Source organism: Bos mutus, chromosome 4 (assembly GCF_027580195.1).
Source record: "Bos mutus isolate GX-2022 chromosome 4, NWIPB_WYAK_1.1, whole genome shotgun sequence".
In the NCBI taxonomy this organism is placed as follows: Eukaryota; Metazoa; Chordata; class Mammalia; order Artiodactyla; family Bovidae; genus Bos; species Bos mutus.
Window position 1 is genome coordinate 72,316,340 of NC_091620.1, and position 24,429 is coordinate 72,340,768.

Below are 24,429 nucleotides of genomic sequence, written 5' to 3' on the forward strand. Positions count from 1 at the left end.
TTGCAGGCAGATTCTTTCCCAGCTTAGCCACAAAGGAAACCCAAGAATACTGGAGTGGGTAGCCTATCCCTTCTCCAGGGGATCTTCCTGACCCAGGAATCGAACTGTGGTCTCCAGCATTGCAGGCAGATTCTTTTACCGACGGAGCTATCAGGGAAGCCCCAAAAGTGAAAGTGAAGGTCGCTCAGTCGTGTCCGACTCTTTGTGACCCCATGGACTATACAGTCCATGGAATTCTCCAGGCCAGAATACTGGAGTGGGTAGCCTTTCCCTTCTGCAGGGGGTCTTCCTAACCCAGGGATCGAACCCAGGTCTCCTGCATTGCAGGTGGATTCTTTATCATCTTAGCCACAAAAGGAAGCCCAAGAATACTGGAGTGGGTAGCCTATCCCTTTTCCAGTGCATCTTCCTGACCCAGGAATAAAACCAGGGTCTCCTGCATTGCAGGCAGATTCTTTACCAGCTGAACTACCAGGGGAGCCATACTACTGTAAAGCATGACGCAAAAGGACATACATTTTAGAAGATTGGGAAGCTCTGAGGAACCCGGGGCTGCCCATCGCAGAGCATTTCCTGGGTTTAGATGTGGGGTGGTGTACTTTATCTAGTTATCTCACCCAGGTGACCACATGAACTCTAGAAGGTAGATATTACATTCCATTCTCCACGTGAGGAATAAAGGAGGCTTAGAGAAATTGTTATTTGTCCAAAGTTTCCAAACTGACACCTGCTGCTGGAGCCAGGTTTTGAACCCATGCCTATTCCTTCTTGCCAGGCTGGCTCATGGAGCATTGGGCTAAGCTGAGAAATCTATAGTTAGAGTTTCACTTGTGGTATTATTATCAGCCTGGGCTGGAAAATAAGTGTCCATCAGGTTTGCTTTTGACACAGGCTTCTCAGACTTTGGCATGCAGCAGATTGGCCCGGAGAGCTCGTAAAGTGCAGATCTGGGGTCGGTGAGACAGTTTGCCGTCAGTGGTGCTGATGCTCAGGGCCCACAACCCGAGGCCTCCACCTGGAATAATGCCGCCCTCAGTATGGAGACAGTCAAAGGCTCCTGGGTGCAAAATTTGGATTTAAGTTCTGATCCTGCCAATTAGAAGGTGACTTGGGCAAGCTGCTTACTCCCTCTGGACTTGCTTACTCATCTTGAAAATAAGGATTTAAATGGCAGCTACTTCTTAGAGTTGTGAGGATTAGATGAGATAAGCCATGTGAAGTACTTACAATCAATAGTTCTTAATCAGGATTTGCTTTTATTAGTAGCACATGGAGCCACAAAGTCCTGGGAAGAAGAGAAGTGCTGTGGCCTTTGAGTCAAAAGGTGTGAGATCCTATCTAGGTCTCTTCTGTAAGCCCCAGGTCTCCCTGGGGGAGGGGAGGTCTGCAGAGCCCTCATTTGCCTCTGGGTGGAAGCATTAATGTGTACCTGGATAGTTTCTTGCTCTGGGGACCAATAAGTCACTCGGATCCCAGGGCTTACCCTAGAAGGCCTCTGGGACCTCCTGACAGGTGTCCTGAGGATGCACATGTGACCTCCAGGGCCCACATCAGACGGCATAGATAGCATGCAGTTAGCATGTGCTGTTGGCCCTCTGGAGTCCTACCCTTCCGCCCTTGAGCCTTGAGTCACCCTTATGGCCACTGTGCCTGCTGCAGTTTAAGGGCCTCAGTTTCTGCTTCCCTTTCATTGCAGCTGTTTATTAAATTTCTATCTAGGATGCTCCATGATCTCATATCATTTGGAAAGGAAGACAGAAGCACTGGCTCTTGTCCTCAGGGTCTCCTCTGTAGTGGCTTCAGCCACTTCGCCCCTTTCATTCCTATAGCACCTTGGGCTCTGGAGCAGTCAGACACGTGTACAGTGCAGTCATCCCCCTCAGAGTCCGGCTGCAGCACCCTGTTTGTGACAGGAACACAGTAATTTAGAGCCTTCCTGCACTAAGTGTGGTTCCTGGGTCATCAGCATCACCAGGCCCCATCCCTGGCTGTTTGAAGATGTACGTTTTATTATGATTCAGATATGGTAAGGCCAACAGATCAGGAGATAATTGCCACTGAAAAGGCACTTTGTTATTCACAGTCCGCAAGAGCCATGGCATGCTGTGTCACACAGGGCCACCTGGGGAAGCAGCTGGGTCAGTCAGGAGGCAGAGGTTGTGGGGAAAACATGAGCAAGGGCCTTTATTTTAGCGTCCATGGAAAGGAACAGGTGAAGCAGAGTAAGGAAGATTAGGATTGGCTAGATTGAATCATTGAAGCAGGCTCTGGGGTGCAGGGGCAGCCTCCAGTTGTCTGGTACCTGACCCTGGGGTGATTAGGGCAGGGGAATAGTGGCCTGGAGGGTAGGAGTTGGTTGTGAGAGGAGAGAGGAGGGAGCTTTGGATTTGTCATTTTGCATACTAAAAGGGCACTTGAAGGTGAGGCCTTTCCTGTCTCTAGAAATTGACCAGCCAGCATCAGCAAGCCCTTAAGATGTCAGAGCATCAGAAATATAGAAAAATAAAAAAGGCATGACTAATGCACTGACCTACGGAATCAGAATCTGTATTTTAACAAGACCTCCTATGGCTTGAGAAGCACTCAAATAAAACACTCTGACATTTTGAACTCAGTTCCCTAAGAGCAGCAGATGTCTAAACCATTCTCTGTACAAGTAGGGATGATGACTTTGGGTTTGTGAGACTAGGTACCTTAAAACAAGGCTGACGTCTTGAATGGACGGCTATGAGAAGAATCTCTGAAAACATTAGCAGTGCCTGCTAAGTGTGGGTTTATGCTTAATAATATTCTTTCGATTGTCAATAATGGTTTTTGTAGCAGCCACAGATACTGTCCCAACAGATATGGTATTACCTTCCATAACAGGACTTATTTAAAAGGAGGGAACTTACTACCCAATCAGTGGATGGAGATAAAAACCAGTATTTTTATCCCATTTTTACACTGGGAAAACTGGTCATTAAATTTTCCAGTGAAAGCCTGGCTTTCCACACCCCCAAATGAGTAGTACCTCAGTTCCTTTTCATGGGGCATTAGTCTCTTTGGAGTGACCAGTTATTGCTTCAGGTGACCAGTTGTCGTCATCATCGTTCATCTGCTCAGTAGTGTCCAACTCTGTGCAATCCCATGGAATGCAACATACCAGGCTTCCCTGTCCTTCACTGTATCCCAGGGTTTGTTCAGACTTATGTCCATTGAGTCAATGATGCCATCCAACCATCTCATCCTCTGTTGCTCCCTTCTCCTCCTGCCCTCGATCTTTCCTAGCATCAAGGTCTTTTCCAGTGAGTTGACTCTTCACATCAGATAGCCAAAGTTTTGGGGCTTCAGCTTCAGCATCAGTCCTTCCAATGAATATTCAGGGTTGATTTCCTTTAGGATGGACTGGTTTGATCTCCTTACAGTCCAAGGGACTCTGAAGAGTTTTCTCCAACACCACAATTCGAAAACATCAGTTCTTTGGCTCTCAGACTTCTTTATGGTCCAGCTCTCACATCTGTACATGACTACTGGAAAAAGCATAGCAGGTGACCAGTACAACTGACATTTGTCATCACACACAGAAACTCTTCTGGAAGGAGCCCTGATTGGCCTACTCCACTTGGAGAAGAGCCAGTGAGTGTATCAGGAAAGAATAGAGCCAGATGTGGGTGCTGCTTAGAGTTGCAGTGCTTGGGCATAAAGGGACCTTTGAAATCGTTGAGTCAGATCCCTCATTTTAAAGATGAGGTCTCTGAGGCCAAGATGGTAGCAGGAGGCTGGGCAGGACCCAGGCTCCAGGGTCCAGGCCAGCATCCCTAGCACACGCCGTGGAGTTTTCCCCTCCTCCCTGCACCCCTTTTACAGCGTGCCCCTGGCTTCTAGATCAGAGCCCAGACAGACACTTCATGCCCAGTCTGGTGGTGCTGACAATGCAGCCGGTATTTTATTTCTCCACTTTATTTAGTTATACCCAGCCTTGTTGCAGAAGGATTTAGGACTGCTTGTAAAGTTGCAAACAACAGAGCGAGATAGAGTAAATTTAAAACAAGTGAGAAAGATAAGACAGGAATAAGTAGCTTCTCGACAGCATTGCCTGTTGCCACCCTGCTAGGGCTGTTGACCGTACAGCGATTAAATGGTGCTGAGTCTTGTGTCCCTGGCTCCCCTGCCTGACACCCTGGCAGAGCTTTCTCCCTGGCTGGCTGTAGAACTTTTCCCCTTTTGTGATCGAGATGCCCTTGAAGGTCACTCTGAGGGACTGGGAAGTTCTCCGCAGCGGGTCCCATTTGCAGGGTGTGACACAGTGGTGATGGTCACAGTGACAGGGCGGCTGTTGTTGCCAGTGCTCTGTTAAGACTAGGCAAGGGAGGAGAGCTAGTTGGTACGTGAGATCTTCCACCCCTTAGGGCTGTCCAGAATCAGTGGCCTTCTTGGTCCCTTTGTTTTGCACACCCCTGCAAGCTGAGAGGAGGACAGTGAGTGCAGCTGGGGTTCAGAGCTGTTGCCCAGGCTTTCCCTACTCCCTGCTCATCCTTTGTCCCTTTTGCACTCTTTTGACCTCTGTTCAAGCTCCCATCTGTCGGTTCTGCGAGGCCAACTCCCTCACCACCCTGACTTCTTCATTCAGGGCCCCCAGGCATCCTCCTCGCTCTCAGGACTTCCACTTTCTCCTGCAGACAAACTGTGGTCTGAGTATCCCCTGTTCTCAGGTGCTCTGACTCCCTGGTCCTTGTCCCCACCATACTTGGTTTGGGTGGCCTCTGCAGTCCCTTCCAAGACTCTCCTCCTGCAAAGTGAATGAAAGCTAAGAACACAGGGAATCCCAGTACTCACAGTTCCTCTCAGCCCTAGGAATGCTCAGAACTGTGTCGTTATCATTGCTTGGATCAGAGGCGCTAAATCCTCTGCAGTGCATTGGACGATTCCACCCAGGGAGGACTTGTCCCGCCAGAAATGCCAGGTGCATCCCTGCTGATAAACACTGATAAGAATTCAGAGAAGCCTAAATATTTGCAGTTGTACAGTAGCATCAGAAGAGCCACACTGCAGATTTCTTGGTTTGTGCCCAAGAGTTTAGTGAGAGGAAATTACTAACTTATTTTTATCTACACAGTGTGGTCAGAAGGCATTACATTCTAAAGGGTCAGGCTATGCTGGGAATTGTTTATTTCATTAGGCTGAAGTCCTACGGTTGGCTCAACCTGTGCTGGCCTGCATCTGGGACCTGCTAACTTCTTGGCTTAGATGGGCACTCGGAGCCAGAGAGAGCCCCATGAGCTGCCAGTGCAGCCTGTCACGTGGGTGCTGTCAGATCACCCCAAACCCCCGACAGGAGGCCAGTGGCTGGCCCAGCATCAGAGAGTGGGATCTGGCTGCAGTGGGAAAATCTTTTCAGAGGTTTTATTCTGTAACAGGCAAAGGAGTCGAGCACTCAGAGTTAAATGGTCTATTGCCTCTCATAAACCCACCATCATTCCCTTAGGCTTCAAAAATGATTTTTGAGCCCACTGGCTAAGAGAGGTAATTAAAGTTAGCTAGCCTTCAGACCTCTGGAAACTGGTGGCCCGCTGATCCCTGTGTTTTTCTCGCGCTTCACCGTGGGTTGGCTAATTATTTCCTGATTTATCCATTCATTATCTAACACACTTTGAGTGCCTGCTGCAGGCCAGTGCTAAGGCAAGGTCCTGACTTCTTGGCTTTTTCTGGCACAGTGGAAGAGGGAGGCGGGTCCATCAGTGGTTCGAGAGCCAGGTGCCAGGTGCTGAGGTGTGGGCAGCGTGCCGGGAGCATGGAGGGGGGACTCCTCTGAGACCTGGCAGGGACACAGGGTGACTGGGCTCCAGGGTATCCCAAATGTGGCCATGTTTGAACTGGGTCTTGAAAAAATAACCCACAGAGTTAGCCAAGGGGAAGAACAGAAGGGTGGACAAGCATTCCAGGGAGGGAACGCTGTGCACCAACTCCCAGAGACAGGAAGCAAAGACTGTCAGTGGTCCAGTGGCTGGGGGCAGGATGCCGCAGCGGGAAGGATAAGCCTAGCACCGGGCCCTGGAGACCAGGGGAGCTGAGACAGATTCTCCTGTGGCTCAAAGACAGGAGAGGCCATTAGACATCGCCTCAGTGCCACGTGTCAATCAAAATAATTAAAAGCAGAAGAACCAGAAAGCTGATTCATATATCCCAACATCCATTCAGCTTTTTCCCCAAGAAGAAACTTTTGATAAAATAAGGTGAAGTGCCAGAAAGATGTGTGTTCAATAGGATAACACAAAGTAAGTAGAATAAAAGTAGATTAAAAAAGAAAAAGAAAAGGGAGAGAAAAGTAAAGGGAAAAAAAAACACACACCTGCAGAACTGAGTGATGGCCAGCTCTGGGTAGCAGTTGACTACTTGGAGTCAGACAGACCTGAGTTCAGGTCTGACTTTACTAACTCGAGTTTTGACCTCTCTGGTCTTTGATTTCCTCATCTGAACACTGGGATAATAATACCAATCTCATGACATTTTCTGTGAGGATTAATGTGATCCCAGTGGTTTTTACCACTAGTTTATTTATTGCTTTTTAAAGTATTAACCCAGGACAAACAGTAGATTATGGTTTTTGAGGATTAGTTGTCATTCGTGGAATAAAGAACAGTCACAGCTTAGAGCTAGTAAAATAGATTTTAGAAATGACAGAATTTCTATTCATTTATTTATTCATTGGATAAATATCCATCACACACTTTTTTATATTTTGGCTGCATTGCATCTTCATTGTAGCACACATGTCTCTAGTTGTGGCATGCAAGCTTCTCTAATTGCAGCAGGTGAGATCTTAGTTCCCCAACCAGAGATTGAACCCCAGGTTCTCTGCATTGGGAGCACAGAGTCTTATCCCCTAGACTACCGAGAAAGTCCCCCATCACACACTTTCTATGAGCAGGCACTGTGTGAGGCTGAGGACTGGATAGTGAACAAGACATACCTGGTCTTTGCTTTCAGGAAGCTCCTTATCTGGTGAAGAGGACCAGGTATTCAGGGATCCTGTGCTGAAACTTGTGTGAGCCTCCACTGGCAGCTTGTTTGGACTGACCTGAGCCGGTCTGACCATGCAACAGTTGCCCCTGTAGAAGGTTGAGGTGGTGAAGCTTAGCTTCTACTCCCACAACCTCACCACCAGGTGGTAATGAATGCAAGTGTTAAGACTGAAGTCTGCTGCAGAGATAGATAGTTATCAAACAAATGTTTATCAAGTAGGGAGAAAGCAGTTTGACCAACCTGTTTGGTGAACTTGATGAAGTCCCAGCCCTCTCTCTGTTGGTCTGTTCCAGCCGTACCTCAGAGAAAAGGTTCGCTCAAGGCAGCTGCAGAAGTCGTCCAGAGACAGGACTGTTTCCCTGTGTCAGCTTCATGCTGTCATCAACCTTCCTGCTGTGACAGCTGCACTCAGGGGAGCCTCCAGGACCCTGTTTACGCAAGGGTGGGGATGTCACTAAACGTTTTTTGCCAGGCTGCATACCCTGAACACCAATAAGAACCCATTTCTAGCATTCGTTATACTAAATCACAAGTTTCACCAACACTAGCCCATTTTTTTTATGTTCACAATGTTTATCCGGATGTATGTTGATGTATGGCAAAACCAATACAATATTGTAAAGTAAAAAAAAAAATAAATAAAACCAATTTTTATTAAAATTTTATTAAAAATAAAATAAAACCAGTCAAAAAAAAAAAAGAATGTTTATCCAGATAGCCAAAGGACTTAAAGTAGGCAGTGTGGGAATGTGACCTCAGGTTAACACCAGTTGATGAATCCAGACTTTGTATTCTTCATACCCTGTGAGCTGATCACCCCTAGAGGTAGCAGCCAAGACCAACTGGTTCATACACAATAAAACACCAGCTACGTACTCTTGTTTTCTCTTGCATTTGTTTACACACTCAAGTGCTTTAAAGTAAATTAGACATGTAACCATGTTCCATTTCTCTCTCCTATTCAAAAGGTATCATGGAGGGAGTAGCATAGGAGAGCGCTCAGTTCAGTTCAGTCACTCAGTCATGTCCGACTCTTTGTGACCCCATGAATCGCAGCACGCCAGGCCTCCCTGTCCATCACCAACTCCCGGAGTTCACTCAAACTCACGTCCATTGAGTCGGTGATGCCATCCAGCCATCTCACCCTCTGTCGTACCCTTCTCCTCCTGTCCCCAATCCCTCCCAGCATCAGAGTCTTTTCCAATGAGTCAACTCTTCGCATGAGGTGGCCAAAGTACTGGAGTTTCAGCTTTAGCATCATTCCTTCCAAAGAACACCCAGGACTGATCTCCTTCCGAATGGACTGGTTGGATCTCCTTGCAGTCCAAGGGACTCTCAAGAGTCTTCTCCAACACCACAGTTCAAAAGCATCAAATTCTTCGTTGCTCAGATTTCTTCATAGTCCAACTCTCACATCCATACATGACCACAGGAAAAACCATAGCCTTGACTAGACGGACCTTTGTTGGGAAAGTAATGTCTCTGCTTTTGAATATGCTATCTAGGTTGGTCATAACTTTCCTTCCAAGGAGTAAGCGTCTTTTAATTTCATGGCTGCAGTCACCATCTGCAGTGATTTTGGAGCCCCGCAAAATAAAGTCTGACACTGTTTCCACTGTTTCCCCATCTATTTGCCATGAAGTGATGGGACCGGATGCCATGATCTTCGTTTTCTGAATGTTGAGCTTTAAGCCAACTTTTTCACTCTCCACTTTGACTTTCATCAAGAGGCTTTTTAGTTCCTCTTCACTTTCTGCCATCAGGGTGGTGTCATCTGCATATCTGAGGTTATTGATATTTCTCCCAGCAATCTTGATTCCAGCTTGTGCGTCTTCCAGCCCAGCGTTTCTCTTGATGTACTCTGCATATAAGCTAAATAAGCAGGGTGACAATATACAGCCTTGACGTACTGCTTTTCCTACTTGGAATCAGTCCGTTGTTCCATCCTAGATTATATCTAAAGTGACTATAAAGCCTAGTTTGCCTGGGAGAGTCACAGTTTGTACCTGATGCCCTGAGTTCAGTTCAGTTGCTCAGTCATGTCCAACTCTTTGTGACCCCATAAACCGCAGCATGCCAGGCCTCCCTGTCCATCACCAACTCCTGGAGTCCACCTAAACCCATGTCCATTGAGTCGGTGATGCCATCAAGCCATCTCATCCTCTGTCGTCCCCTTATCCTCCTGCCCTCAATCCTTCCCAGCATCAGAGTCTTTTCAAATGAGTCAGTTCTTCCCATCAGGTGGCCAAAGTATTGGAGTTTCAGCTTCAGCATCAGTCCTTCCAATGAATAGTCAGGACTGATTTCCTTTAGAATGGACTGGTTGGATCTCCTTGCTGTCCAAGGGACTCTCAAGAGTCTTCTCCAACACCACAGTTCAAAGGCATCAATTCTGTGGCACTCAGCTTTCTTTATAGTCCAACTCTTACATCCATACATGACTACTGGAAAAACCGTAGCCTTGACTAGAAGGACCTTTGTTGACAAAGTAATGTCTCTGCTTTTTAATATGCTATCTAGGTTGGTCATAACTTTTCTTCCAAGGAGTAAGCGTCTTTTAATTTCATGGCTGCAATCACCATCTGCAGTGATTCTGGAGCCCAAAAAAATAAAACAGTTTCCACTGTTTCCCCATCTATTTGCCATGAAATGATGGGACCGGATGCCATGATCTTAGTTTTCTGAATGTTGAGCTTTAAGCCAACTTTTTCACTCTCCTCTTTCACTTTCATCAAGAGAGTCTTTAGTTCTTCTTCACTTTCTACCATAAGGGTGGTGTCATCTGCATATCTGAGGTTATTGATATTTCTCCCAGCAGTCTTGATTCCAGATTGTGCTTCCTCCAGCCCAGCGTTTCTCTTGATGTACTCTGCATGTAAGTTAAATAAGCAGGGTGACAATATGCAACCTTGACATACTCCTTTTCCTATTTGGAACCAGTCTGTTGTTCCATGTCCAGTTCTAATTTTTGCTTCCTGACCTGCATACAGATTTCTCAAGAGGCAAATCAGGTGGTCTGGTATTCCCATCTCTTTCAGTATTTTCCACAGTTTATTGTGATCCACACAGTCAAAAGCTTTGGCATAGTCAATAAAGTAGAAATTGATGTTTTTCTGGAACTCTCCTGCTTTTTCGATGATCCAGTGGGTGTTGGCAATTTGATCTCTGGTTCCTCTGCCTTTTCTAAATCCAGCTTGAACATCTGGAAGTTCACGGTTCACGTATTGCTGAAGTCTGGGTTGGAGAATTTTGAGCATTACTTTACTAGCATGTGAGATGAGTGCAATTGTGCGGCAGTTTGAGCATTCTTTGACATTGCTTTTCTTTAGGATTGGAATGAAAACTGACCTTTTCCAGTCCTGTAGCCACTGCTGAGTTTTCCAAATTTGCTGACATATTGAGTGCAGCACTTTCACAGCGTCATATTTTAGGATTTGAAACAGCTTGACTGGAATTCCATCATCTCCACTAGCTTTGTTCGTAGATGCCCTGAAGCCTGTGTTTAAATGTACCTCTTTTCCCTTTCAAAGTTGTCCGGTTAGGATAATAGGTATATGGTTACTTTGCTTCTGGAAAGAATGCAGTGGCACAGAAAATGGAGAATAAACCCAAGAGAATGGTTTGAATCCCTCTCTAGTAGTGTTGTTATTATTGTTCAGTCACTACATCGTGTCTACTCTACGATCCTGTGGACTTCAGCACACCAGGCTTCCCTGTCTTTCACCATCTCCTGGAGTTTGCTCAAACTCATATCCATTGAGTCTGTGGTGCCATCCAACCATCTCATTCTCTGTCGTCCCCTTCTCCTCTTGCCTTCAATCTTTCTCAGCATCAGGGTCTTTTACAGTGAGTTGGCTCTTTGCATCTGGTGGCCAAAGTATTGGAGCTTCAGCTTCAGCATCAGTCCTTCCAATGAATGTTCAGGGTTGATTTCCTTTAGGATTGACTAATTTGACCTCCTTGCAGTCCAAGGGACTCTCAAGAGTCTTCTCCAGCATCACAGTTTGAAAGCCCCCCCTTGATACATCCTATTTTCCTCATTTGTCAACTTCAGAATAGTACATTTGCTTGCCCTTCCTCCTAGTCATTTTGAGGGGCGATATTTCTTGGATGTGAATACACTTTGTAGAGAGAACACAAATTAGGGGTTGTTCCTGTCCTTAAACCCAACATCAGTTTATGCTTTGAATGGACTCTGTCTTGGAAGAAAATTAGCTTCAGAATCTAGATGGTGTCAGCTCTTTCTTGTCTTCCTGGAGAATGGATAGACCTGGTAGCCTGCATCTGCCAGGGAGGTAACTAGTTTCAGGACTTACATTTCCCCTTAACTCCATCAGAGAAGAGAACATGACCCTTAAAAGTAAAACCATAAGCCCTTCCTTTGCCTTCATATGCATTAATGTGAAAATTCTCCAATAAAGATTCAACTTACCCTATTATATAGGAATAGAACTCTTTTAAAAGTTTGAAAAGACATCATAACTCATGAGAAGTGAGTGTGCCTCAGCTTGAGTGTGTCACCCTATGGATGGATACATGGATATAGTGAGTGTTCCCGGGGGAACAGTCACTTACAAGATGAGAATGGGGTGAGTGCCACAAGCAGAAGTACTTTTTTGCATAATAATGTAGAATTTTATTTTTTCAAAGTGAGAATGCTTTTTTCTTATTATAAAACTGATACATCTTAAAAACCACCAACCATTTTAGGAAATAAAAATAAATATTTCCAAGTAAAACTTTCCATCTTTTTCCCATGTGTATGTGTTTATATATGTGTTATACATGTGTACCTCTTTGCATATATTTTATATTTAAAAAAATAAAAATGGAATCCTATTGTAGGCATTGTCTTGAAATCTTTTTTTTCTGTCTGCAATTATTGTGGACATATTTCAGTAAGTATAGATCTACATCATCATTTTTATAGCTTCCCAGAAATTCCTGCTGGACTTCCGTCTATGGGGTTGCACAGAGTCGGACACAACTGAAGCGACTTAGCAGCAGCAGCAGCAGAAATTCCACTGAATAGATGTGCCAATAGTTTATGTGACCAGTGCCTGATTGCTTGTTATCTAGGTTTCTTTAGGGACACAGTATCTACCCGCTCTGCTATAGTTATTTAAAATCAATTTAAGATATCTTCACACACATGCACATGCACATCACTTCAAAATTTCACTAGGAGACAACTCATAAGCCTGTTAGATTAGCATCTTTGATTTAGGTGGGAAGACTCCTGAGAGTTGAAGTGTAGTCCAGGAGGAGCTGTAAATTACAGGGCAAAGGGCATATCAGAGTGGAGATCAAAATACTGCACTGTTGTTACAAACTGCCTGAAGTAGAGTCAGTTACTCTAGGGAATACTTCTCATACACTGGAGCCCAGAGCTGGTCATTCCCGAAGCTATATTACTGCTGGGAGCCTCTGTCATTTAATAGCCCTTGAAGCCCAGTGATCAGACTATTCCTTTCAAAGGAGAAACACTCATGTTCACATGTGGGTGAACAAATCCAGTAACACCTCAGTGTCATGAGCCTTGCCGCTGGGCAAGACTTCTGGGAGCCCCACCAGGAACTCTAGCACATAAGAATACCTCACCCCATGAGTCATCCATGGGGCACCCCTCAGGCTTTCATGGAGCAACACTTTACACTCCGTTTACACAAGCAAGCTGGATGGTCTGATTTCCAGGTTTGGCAAATTAGAACTCTGTGAGTAGGACTGTGGAGGCAGGCCCTGACTGAGTATAAGTGACACCAGATGCAGGAGGAAAGTAAAAGCCAGGGACTTCCCTGGTGGTCCAGTGGATTAAGAAGCCACCTGCCAGTGCAGGGGACTCGGGTTCCATTTGTAGTCGGGGAACTAAGATTCCCATATGTCGTGGCAACGAGAGAAACCCACATGCCAGCACTAGAGAAGCCCCCTAACACCACAACTAGAGAAGAGCCCTTGCACCACAATGAAGACCCAGTGCAGCCAAAAAGAAAGTAAAAGGCTGCAAGTGGGGACGCTGAAGCCCTTTTTGTGTAGGACAGAAGGCCTGTGTACTTTCTCTGTTTGTATGCCACAGGTGCCTCTTGTGATGGTGGGGGTGATCACTTTAGCCATCCCTGACCAACATTTGAAACCATGGCATAGAAGAGAAGAGAAAATATTCAAGTGGTTTTTACTTAGTAAAGATAAATCTTACAACCTTTGAAGTTTTTGTGCATACCAGGTTGTTGCCATGTAAAATTCATTTCTTGAGATGGATCAGGGTCAAAAAGTCTGAAAGGTGTGGTAGGCCCTGATATCACCATTTTGTAGCAAAGTATAGAAATGAATGCCCTTAACAGTGACCTTGAGTTATATAAAAAAAAAAAGATCAAATAATGTTCAAAGTATATACCATTTAAGAGAACAGAGTACAAGAGAATGAAGACCTTTGGAAAGATTCCTATTACAAAGTAGCTACAATTTTTTGAAGATTTAGTATTTTTAATCTTAAGTGGAAAGCCTTTCTACCTTCTGTCTAACTTGAACCATAATATAACTTTAAAAAATACCAAATTTGACTTGGTGGGGGGTGGGGAAGAAACCTAAAAAAACAATAATGAAATATTGTACTTTTAAAAAAATTAATTAATGGAAACAAAATTAATTGAACACCAAATTTCATACATACTTAACAAAAAGATATTCACCTTCAGGTATATCTCATAAGGTATTCATCTATCTGTGGTTCACATTAAGTGGAACTTCATTCATTTAAAACCTGTATTAAAAGGCATAGCAAGACTTCCATACTCTGGCAGGACATTGGCTTCCAAAGATAAGCGAGACTCTGAACAAGTCCTCAAGGAACGTGAAGTCTAGTAGTCCAGAGTGCAGTCAACCCACATTGGCTGACCTTCAGTATAAAGTCGTTTTTCAAATTATGGTGTAGTGTCAGCCAAGGCTGGTTGAAACTGACTATCTTCTGAAGAATCTAGGGTCTGTGGTCCCGTATGTGCAAACCTGTCTCTGCAGCTCTGGTCATGAGTTCACATTACCAAGGGTTATGCCAAAAGCCAGGTCCAGGTACGACCAGGCAGGCTAGCCCAGTCCCTGTGAACCCAGGTAACAGGGCAAAAGGGAAGAGTGTCCAGCTGAGCCTCAGGTCCTGACCTGGAAGTCTGCAGGGCAGCATCAGGGAGTAAAGTCAGGCCTGCATCCAACAGCAGCCGCAAGTTACTGCTGTGTAACTTTGCTTCTCTGTTTCTCCTGAGAGCTCAGGCCTCTGTCTTTTCTTGACTGCTCTCCACATATGCAGCTTCATAGGTGGTGCTAGTAGTCAAGAACTTGCCTGCCAGTGCAGGAGATATAAGGGATGTGCATTAGATCCCTGGGTCAGGAAGATCCCCTGGAGAAGGGCATGGGAACCCACTCCAGTATTCTTGCCTGGAGAATCCCCATGGACAGAGAAACCTGGTAGGCTATACAGTCCACAGGGTCACAAAGAGTTGGACACGACTAAAGCAACTTAGCAACCTAGCCACATATGCAGGCCGTATTTTTAAGACCTTACTTGGTCCTGCGCACGTTCCTTCTGTGCGTATGTACTCTGATGCAGTGCCCTCAGTGGAGGGGTCTGAAAGCCCAGAGCGTGGGCAGCAGACCTCAGCTTTGTCTCCTTCACCGCTGTCCTGCTCCAAACTGGATGTACTGTCCTTACCAGCCCTCCCCAAATCACCATATCTGCAAGCAGAGCACTGTTTGTCTGGTCTATGATAGAACTGCCTTTGTTAAGCACACCAGTAACAGCCACAACAAACTAATGCTAACAATTCTGCATCCCTCTATTAGCCTACTTTTGCTAATTTTACTGATTTAGTGGCCATGCCCCTCAGATTTTCAGGAGTTCTACTTTTTAATAGCCTATCCTGTCTTCCCAATGCTTGTCAAACCCTGTGTCCTACTTTTTGGTTTAAAAAAAAAAAATGGTCTCTGTGCTCAGAGGAGTCACAAGGTTCATGGAAATATTCTCCTCACTTTGTGTCATGTAAGCCAGTGAATTTTCCTGCTGAGACTGTTCTGATTTACCCAGGCCCCATATAATTTTCAGGCAGCATGGATGCAAATGTCCTGTGGTTACCAAAACAACCTCAAATAAACTGGTGGGAGGTGCCACCTGTGCATCGCATCTAGCCATAGAGCTTCTCCCACCAACAGCAGCACGCGGATTTGATGAGAGTTCACAACGTTGACTGCCTTAGTGATATTCAACATGAAGTCCACCGTAGCACCCAGCTTCCCTGCTGGTTGCATTTTCAGAGAGAAAGAAGGGGGAGAGGTAGATTCACAAAGTGGCAGTAAAATGTTCTAGGACTTTCTAATCATCCCTCCTGACCTCTCCCCCTCTGCAGTCAATTTTCAGCATCTCTGTTCATGGCCCTGAATGCTTAAATTCATCCCCATTCACTCCTACAAACCCTGTGGCAAACTCATTACTGTAACTTCTCAAATAAAATGCCCCAAACCTACAATGAACCCACTCACATGTATCACAGGATAGTAATGTCACCCCCTATCAAGCTGGGAGTGTGTCCACTTGGCACGGACAAGGGATATGACAGTGGGATCCTTCATTTGGTCCTTTATTTCCATCAGCCTCTGTAACAAAATAACGCAGCAAAAGCGTAACCTTGATACACATGTTGGAGAAGAGATTCAGGCAGATCCCTTCTGCATGCGAGACAGCACACCTTGGAGATGCAGGCGGCATCATGTACAGCTTGGCAGGCCTGCTGGGGCATCCGCTCTGGCGGCTGCTTAGACTGGGATTAGGTAAGGAGCCAGGGGTTAGCAACTGGGTGTGCTAATGAAATCAAAGGAGGACGGGGTGCAGACTGGGTGGAGGTGGTGGCTTTGCATTGAAATAGTAGCTCTGGAATGCAGACTTCCAGAGCTCTCCCCACACTGTGGAGAGGAAGCCTCCCTGTTAGAGAGTTGCAATCTAAGAACTGAGAAACCGTGAGGATGGGAGTTTGAGAAAATCAGGAAAGATGATGTGCTTTTTTAATAAGACAGCTTTACTGGCCTTTTCAGTTCTATCATTCTGTGTTCTGGAACGTGGTAGAGGCAAGCAAGGAGGACTGGGTTAGCAGTTAGGAGACCTGATGTTGTTGATGATTTGCAGTGTGGCCTTGGACATGATTTGTAGCCTCTCCAGAAATCTCAGTTTACTTGTCTGTGAAAATGAAAATAATTGCAGATAATAAAGTACCATACCAGCACAGCCACGGTTCATGGGGCTGAGACCGAGCTTTCTCTGAGCCTCCGTTTTCCTCCTTGTTAAATGGGGATAATCATACTGGCCCTGTAATTGTAGTGAGTGATGAAGAGGACAAGTAAACCTTGGAGTTCTGAGTGAGAGGCCAATCTCACAATTCTGGGGTCGCTTTAAGAAGTCAGTTGTCAATCCGGGGCCGGATGCTGTAGTGAGCCTCATGTTGCCCCACCAGACCCTTCTCTCCAGGGAGCCCCTTCCCTCCTCTCCTCCCCTCCCCTCCCCCAACCTCTTCCTCCCCTTGGCCTTCCTTTGTCTGGGAGGCTCCAAGCTGCCTATGCTGTTGTCTAGATCCATCAGGCAACTGCTGTGTTTCAGATCCTGGTGAAATACGTCTGTGTAGTTTTAAGAAAATGTGGGTTCCTTTGGGAGGAAGGGGTTAGCCGTTACGTGGGTGTGCATACCCTCCACCACTGCACTGGAGATCCCTGGAACCAGAGGAACGACATTTACTCTCCAGAATCAACATGAACCTGGCCTGTGGTTAAAATAGTTTTTATAAACAACCTGTTTCTACCTACTCATTAGTTTTCACTAAACCTCTGGAGTGGGAAAGGGGCAACATTTTATTCTTCAATTCAGAGGCAGATGAGAGAGAGAAGAAGAAGAAGAAGGTGGAGCAGAGGTTAGATTTGAATCCATTCAGCAATTGCAAAATTCTCATTCTTACATTTGCATCCCAATAACCTTGGAATTCACTTTTCTCAAATCCTCAGATAATTCTAAAATTTGATCTGGTCAATTGTGTTGGTGTAAAAATGAGATAGGGCTTAATGCATTCTGGGAAAGAAATGAAAAACTTTGTTAAATATGTGATTTAAGCATTCCTTTTTATTTTATCTTGGCAAATGAAAATACTTTATCCACTGTCACCTGTAAGAGAATCTAGATCCCAGACTGGATGAGGGAGGAAGGTTGGCCCCAGCAACCCTGACCTCAAAGAGAAAAGGGAAGCCTTTCTCGGGACCAGGTGAGAAGCAGCCCGGGGATGCAGTCCCTCCATTCACTTCTTACGTGCTCAGTCCCTTGCTTCCTCTGTGGCTCGGCGGCCTTGCTGCACGAAGCAGGGAACTTGGAAGTCCCATTCCGTGTCTCAAGACTTCCGCTCAGCACACCCCTTTTTTCTCCTTCGGGATTTGCCAACGTCCAAATTCCAGTGCTTGTAATCGTCACCCCAGATGTGTACCAGGGCCTCAGTATTTGCAGAATCTCTATGTCAAGCTTTAAGTTAAAGATGCTTCAAGGAAGCACCCAGTTCCTTCTGCTAATAACCGCAGTTTGTCATGTGACACCTGCCCCTCCTCCCCATTCTGTCTGAAAACCCCCACCCACCCCACCTTTGAACTGTCCTTTATCTGCCAAACATCTCCATTTCCTTCAAGGTGGTAATCTTCTGCTTTTGTTATTTAAGTTCGGTTGTCTTCTTAATTGTTACCCGATTGGTCTGGGGCTTGCATAAACAGTTAACGAAAACACGGCGCACGAGGCAGCCGTTTCGCTTTCTGGGCTTGTTGTTCTTGGCACTGGGTCAGTTCTATGAACTTCTGGTGTCCAACTGGTAGGACCTGAAACTCTGTGTTTAACAAGTGCCTGTAGTCAAAACAGTTGGCGTGTGCAAGCTCGGATAGCTGGTACTGACTGCAGCTGGCCAGCCGTTGGGTCCTGGGCCGTGCGGAACACTGGACCCCCAACCACAGTGCTCTGTTTGGGGGCCAGGCTTTTGTTATTTAGTTTGGGAGGAGGAGGTCTTCTTCTTTTTTTTTTTTTCTTTTTCTTTTCTGTGATGACATCTGCTAATATGGATCGCTTCAGGTTCCAAAAGTACAACGTGTTTACAGTCGTCATAGAATCAGATTAAGTTGGCAGCCCGAGTCTCGCTGTAAGTGGTTTTAGTTTACATTTCTTCTTCTAGCAGGATGTTTTGCATAAATTTTGCTGATCCTGGGTTATTTATAGACTTTTTTGGAAAAAAAAAAAAGAAAAAATGGGGATGCCTGAGAGTTTTCTGTTCTAACTGTGGAAAGTGAAATCCGTTTCTGCAGCTAGAGAAACGGCCGGGTGGGCGTGCGCAGCAGAAGGTTATTTTAGCTCTTGAAAATTAATTTCTCCGAGAGGTCACTTGATAACATTCCGGAGCGTCCTCTCCAGCTGCCGACATCAGATTCCCTGATAATTGTCTTAGGATGTGTTGTTTTCTTTTGGTTGGTCACAAATGGAGTAAAATGAAAGTAATGATGCCATTTCCTCTGGGACGCTCTGGGAGAGTGGATGCAGTGATTGGGTATTGTTTCAAACGTCCGAAATAGGTTCCTGGTGGTTGTTTTGTCCAACCCTGGGGAGCAGTGCAGCCGGCCCAGAGCGGGCGGTGGGACTGGGGGAGGAGCTGAGGAAGTCAGGGGCTGGAAAGTGAGTTTCCAGTTTGTCCTCACTGAAATGACAGTAATACTCCGGGGTTTATAGTAAAAAAATAATAATAATAATAATATTGAACGGCAAGACGGCATGTCAGCTACTGCATGATCTATTTGATTTTCTGGCCCCAGTGGCGGCGTCTTTGGGGACCACGTGCGTGTTTGAATGAGAACTAAAGCCAAACATGTTCGAAATCACTAGGCAGCATTAGCACTCTATGAAGGGGCTTCCCATAATATTTACTAGAGCAGTTGGCTAAAAATTGCTCTGCTTTCCCCACCGCGTGGCTGTGTAATTAAATCAGCCCCTGAGAGCGTGCCTTGAGCACCTCCCATCTTGGTGTGTGTGCTCCCAGAATTTGCATGTCTAAGTAGCATGTTCATCAGCGTAGTAAGTGTGAAGTCCCCGTCTAATGGTCCAGGAGAACGTGGCAAATGAGACACTTCATTGTGCCTCTGGTTAAATATTTTAAACCAAACAAATTGAAAGGGAGGGAGAAAACATCACCTGGGCCTTGTGAAAGGCCTTCTGAGTAGGAAGTCTGTCCTGATCCAAGTACACGGGTCCCTCTCAGACAGGTCCAAATCTCCCACTGCTCCCCACCCCCAGCATCACCAACTTACACATGAAATGAAAATGGACGGTTGAAATGGAAATTTCCAAGGTAGTAACTGTGACATAGGCCGAAACGTGACGTGATTCTCACTGCCCAGTGCTGCCATCAGTGGATTTCTTTTTCTCCTCCATGTCTCTCTCATCTGTGTGAAGAGCTGACTCGTTGGAAAAGACCCCAATGCTGGGAAAGATTGAAGGCAAAAGGAGAAGCGGGCAGTGGAGGATGAGATGGTTAGATAGCATCGCTAACTCAATGGACATAAATCCAAGCAAACTGTGGAGAGAGTGGAGATCAGGAAAGCCTGGAGTGCTGCGGTCCATGGGGTCACAACGAGTCAGACGTGACTTAAGAGACTGAATAACAACAACAGTAATATACAAGCAAGGTTGTTTGTATTGTGTGTTGTTTTTTGGTCTGCTCTAACCTGGCAGAGAATGAGGATGAGGTTTGCTTTTCGTCTTCTACGGTTTAGAGCATGCCCTGTACTTTCTCATAATAGTCTCACTGAGCTGGAGAGGGACAGGTCAGGCCCTTTGGTCCCAGTATAAAGATGTGGTCTTAGCCTGGACGGTGAAGCTGGGGAGCCAGAGCTCCAGCCCGCACATATCTTTCTTTCATCCGCCTTCTCATTCATTGCCCCATCCAAACTGGGTGAACTGGCTGCAACGCAGAGATTAAGAAACTTTTTGTTCTGATTTGATTCCAGTCTGCCTTTATGGATGGGACCCTGTTATACTCCCGATTTCTTCGTCCTGTCTGTCAGGCTGGGGTGGGATTGGAGACCCACCTTTGAAGGCCTTAGGTTGGAGGTGTCTCAGATTGTGTGCTTCTCAGCCTACAGTGATTATGGGTGCCCCCTCCCTACTGTATAGATAATCTCATAGCCTGAGTGAATGAAGAACCTTGAAGGGAGCCCACAGGCGTTTGTGTTGGAGAGGTTGACAGTGAATACTGAGAAGTTTCCCAGCCAGCCTCCTCGCCCTTTGGCTTTTGCATATGAATTGACCAAACCCTCACATCCCACCAACCTTGGGAAAAGGAAGATGCTTTACAGCAGTTCAGCTGTTCTGTGCTGGAAGACCTGCCTCCTGGCAGCCTGAGTGCATCTGTAGGTTTTTCGTTGGCCTAACTGGCAGCTTTCTGCCAGTGGGAATGGTATCTTGGAGAGATTTATAGTAGTAATAATCATAATATGCTTCTTTTATGTTTGCATAGCCTGACTCAACTTTTAAACCTCTTTTACATGCCTCGTCTCATTGACTCCTCCCTATAGCCTTGAAGGGCAGATATTTTTAACCTCAGAACACAGAGGTTCTGGAAGGAGGGAGCCAGTATTCAGACTCCAGCTTTTGGACGCCAGTGCTCCTTGTATTGGTTTCAGCTGCCTAATGTGTATAGTTGGTTGCCACCAACCAACTATATAGGTTGCCAAAAAGGAGGGCAGTCTGGGAATTGGAAAACCAGGTTTTCTCCTTTTATTGTATTTCTTGTCAGTTATAAAGGCATATTTGATTACTCACTGTGTGAAGCTCTGATAAGAGTTTTACACTTAGTCTTTCAACTGCTGATAGCAGGAGGGCTGTTTTTAGCCCCATTTGTTAGTCATCTGTGGGATCTGTACCAATGAAGATGAAGATGCGTGGACCAGGTGACATACCTGCCCTGAATGGCAGGTGGATCAGCAGAGTCACACCTCTAGAGTGCTGTCCACAGGTTGCTGTCACCCCAACGGATATGTTGCGCACTTGGCCCCGTCCTCCTCTTCCATGTTATAAATGAGGATTTAGAAGAAGAATAGTCTTAGTGGCAGGATTATCCAATTTTTCAAGATAGGAGAGATTTAGGAGGAAGAACAATTACATTAATGAGTAGAGTCCAGAAAGATCTCCAGAGGTCAGAGCAGCGGACTGAATCCAGCAAGATGACATTTTTAAAGGACACCTGTGGATAAGCAGCTTGGCAGTGAAGAGTGTGAAATAAGACTTAAGGGTGATGTGGCTGTTAGAAATAAAAAATATAGCTTGAGTGCCTGGTGGACTTAACAGGAGAACAATATCCACAACAGACAGATGGGAGCTGCCCACCTATAATGGTCTCCCTTCTGAGTGTCACAGTTTAGGAAGGCCGTGGGAGCCAAGGATCAGGATCAGAGATCAGGAGAAGAGTGAAAATGACCTTTTGAGAGGAATGATTTTAGAAGATGTCTGAGAGTATTTAGCCTGGAGAAGGATATTTCAGGGAACAAAGCATTTGGCAAAGTGTCCATGGGAGGGAAACTGGACCAGTTCAGGGTGACCTCCATGGGGCAGAAATGGAATTAACATTCAGGCAGAAGGGAGACTGTCCAGTGGTGGTGCTGCTTGGCCTGGGAGAGCCCAGGGCCTGTGCTGGAGAAGCCAGGCTGGGCAGCCCCATGGCTGCCACTCCAAGGAGGTGATGCCAGCCCTGGAAGGGGCCAGCAGAGGTAGCAGAGAATGTTTACCTGTGGGGTTTCTTCTTGCTCTGGAGGTTAGGGGTGGGGGAGTCTGTGACTATGTCCCAATGTCAAAGTCTAAGACCCGAGTCCCTTTGGTGGAAATGATGGCTATATCAGGGATGAGGGGGCTGGCAGAGGGGAGCTGTGCCTCAGCCTTCCACCTGTAAATAGAAGGGCAGCCATCGTGCCTGGTAGGGGAAGAGGGGACTGGGTATTGCTTAAGACAAATCAACACTTCTTTGTGGACCTGAATTGTCTGTCTTGAAGTGAGTACCTATCTGCTATCCTACTGGCCCCCTTAGTTATCTTAAGTTAAAAATTACTTCCTTTAAGTGATTCCAAGAAGAGTTTTAAAGGTAACTCTCAGTGATTCTGAAACTGGTTGTTCTGTGTGTGGCTTGTCTTGGCCCTTACTTTCAGCAGAGCTTTGGGTTTTTTGGTTTTGAGGTGAAATCCATATAACATGAAGTAACCAATTTAAAGTGAACAGTTTGGTGGCATTGAGTACATGTACAGTGTTGTGCAACCACCACTTCTATCTGGTTCCAAATGTTTCATCACTCCAGAATAAAACCGCATACCCATTCAGCAGTTATTCTACTCCCTAGCCCCCTGCCTCAGTCCCTGGCAACCTCCAGTCTGCTTTCTGTCTCTGTGGATTTGCCTATTCCAGACATTTCCTATAAATAGCATGTATATCATACATGACCTCTGTACCTGGCTTCTTTCATTTGCATAGGGTTTTCTGGGTTCATTCATATGGTAGCATGTATCAGTACTTCATTTCTTTTTATGGTTGAATAACAGTGAGAGACTTTATTTTGGGGGGCTCCAAAATCACTGCAGATGATGACTGCAGCCATGAAAGATGCTTGCTCCTTGGAAGAAAAGTTATGACCAATCTAGACAGAATATTGAAAAGCAGAGATATTACTCTGCCAATAAAGGTCCGTCTAATCAAAACTATGGTTTTTCCAGTAGTTGTGTATGGATGTGAGAGTTGGACTATAAAGAAAGCTGGGCACTGAAGAATTGATACTTTTGAACTGTGGTGTTGGAAAAGACTCTTGAGAGTCCCTTGGACACCAAGGAGATCCAACCAGTCCATCCTAAAGGAAATCAGTCCTGAATGTTCATTGGAAGGACTGATGCTGAAGCTGAAACTCCAATACTTTGGCCACCTGATGGGAAGAACTGACTCATTTGAAAAGACCCTGATACTGGGAAAGATTGAAGGCGGGAGGAGAAGGGGACAACAGAGGATGAGATGGCTGGATGGCATCACTGGCTCAATAGACATGAGTCTGAATAAGCTCCAGGAGTTGGTGATGGACAGGGAAGCCTGGCGTGCTGCAGTCCATGGGGTCGTAAAGAGTCAGACACGACTGAGCAACTGAACTGAACTGATTATGTATATACTGCAATTTATTTATTCATCCATTGATGGACATTTGGGTTGCTTGAGCCATTTGGCTCTTGCTAATAGTGCTGCAGTGAGCCTTCATATACAGGAATTTGTTTGAGTACCTGGTTTCATTTCTTCTGGGTCTGTACTCTAGGAGAAGAATTCCTGAATCGTGTGGTGATTCCATGTTCAACTTTTCGAGGAACCACCACACTGTTTTCCATAGAGGCTGTACCATTTCACATTCCCACAGATGGTGCCCAGAGGTTCCAATTTCTCCACATCCTCACCAAGCCTTGTTATTTTCCATTTGGGGGTTTTTTGGTTGTTGTTTTTATATACATAGTCGTTCTAGTATGTGTGAAGTGGTATCTCATTGTGGTTTTGATTTGAATTTCCCTGATGACTAATGATGTTGATCGTCTTTTCATGTCATTATTGACCGTCTGTGTTATCTTCTTTGGAAAAATGTGTGTTCAGATCCCTTGCCCATTTTTAAATTTGGCTGAGCCTGCTTGTTTTTATATATATATATATATATGTAAATATACATATAACATTTTATTTTTTATTTTTGGCTGTGCCAGGCCTTTGTTGCTGGGAGGGCTTTTCTCTAGTTGCAGCAAGCAAGGGCTACTCGCTAGTCGTGGCGCATGGGCTTCCCGCTGCAGTGGCTTCTCTCGTTGCTGAATATGGGCTTTAGAGCATGGGCTCAATAGTTGTGGCACACGGGCTTAGTCGCTTCTCAGCATGTGGGACCTTCCCAGATCAGGGATCAAACCCGTGTCTCTTGCATTGGCAGGCAGATTCTTTCCCACTGAACCACCAGGGAAGCCCAGCCTGCCTGTTTGTATGTTTAGAATTAAGGTTCTAAACTTGCTGCTCCTCAGGTGCCAGAGTTGTATATATGTTTCATCTTTTTTGGCCCCCCCACTTGGCATGCAGGATCTTAGTTCCCCAACCAGGGATTAAACCTGCACCGCCTGCAGTGGAAGGACAGTCTTAACTGCTGGATTGCCAGGGAAGTCCCCATCTTTTTCTTTTTTAAAAGCATATTTGTTCATTTATTTGGCTGTGCCAGATCTTAGTTGCCGCACGTGGGATCGTCGACCTTGTTTGCAGTAGGCAGGTTCTTTTAGTTTTGACATGTGGAATATTTAGTTGGCGCGTGTGAACTCTTAGCTGGGGCATGTGGGGTCTAGTTC

At 45.6% G+C, this 24,429-nt stretch overlaps 1 protein-coding gene across 5 annotated transcripts in view; it reads left to right on the top strand.

The window, feature by feature from the left end:
* Positions 1-24,429, top strand: part of ATXN7L1 (ataxin 7 like 1) — a 254,909-nt gene that overhangs the window by 169,499 nt on the left and 60,981 nt on the right. Inside the window, exon 1 of one of the 5 annotated variants that reach the window (XM_070369637.1) lies at positions 17,907-18,194. The exons of the other annotated variants lie outside the window; for them this stretch is intronic. The gene's annotated coding sequence lies outside the window, so the exon portion shown is untranslated. Of the gene's footprint in view, positions 1-17,906; positions 18,195-24,429 lie in introns of those variants that run through there. 5 annotated transcript variants of the gene reach the window in all.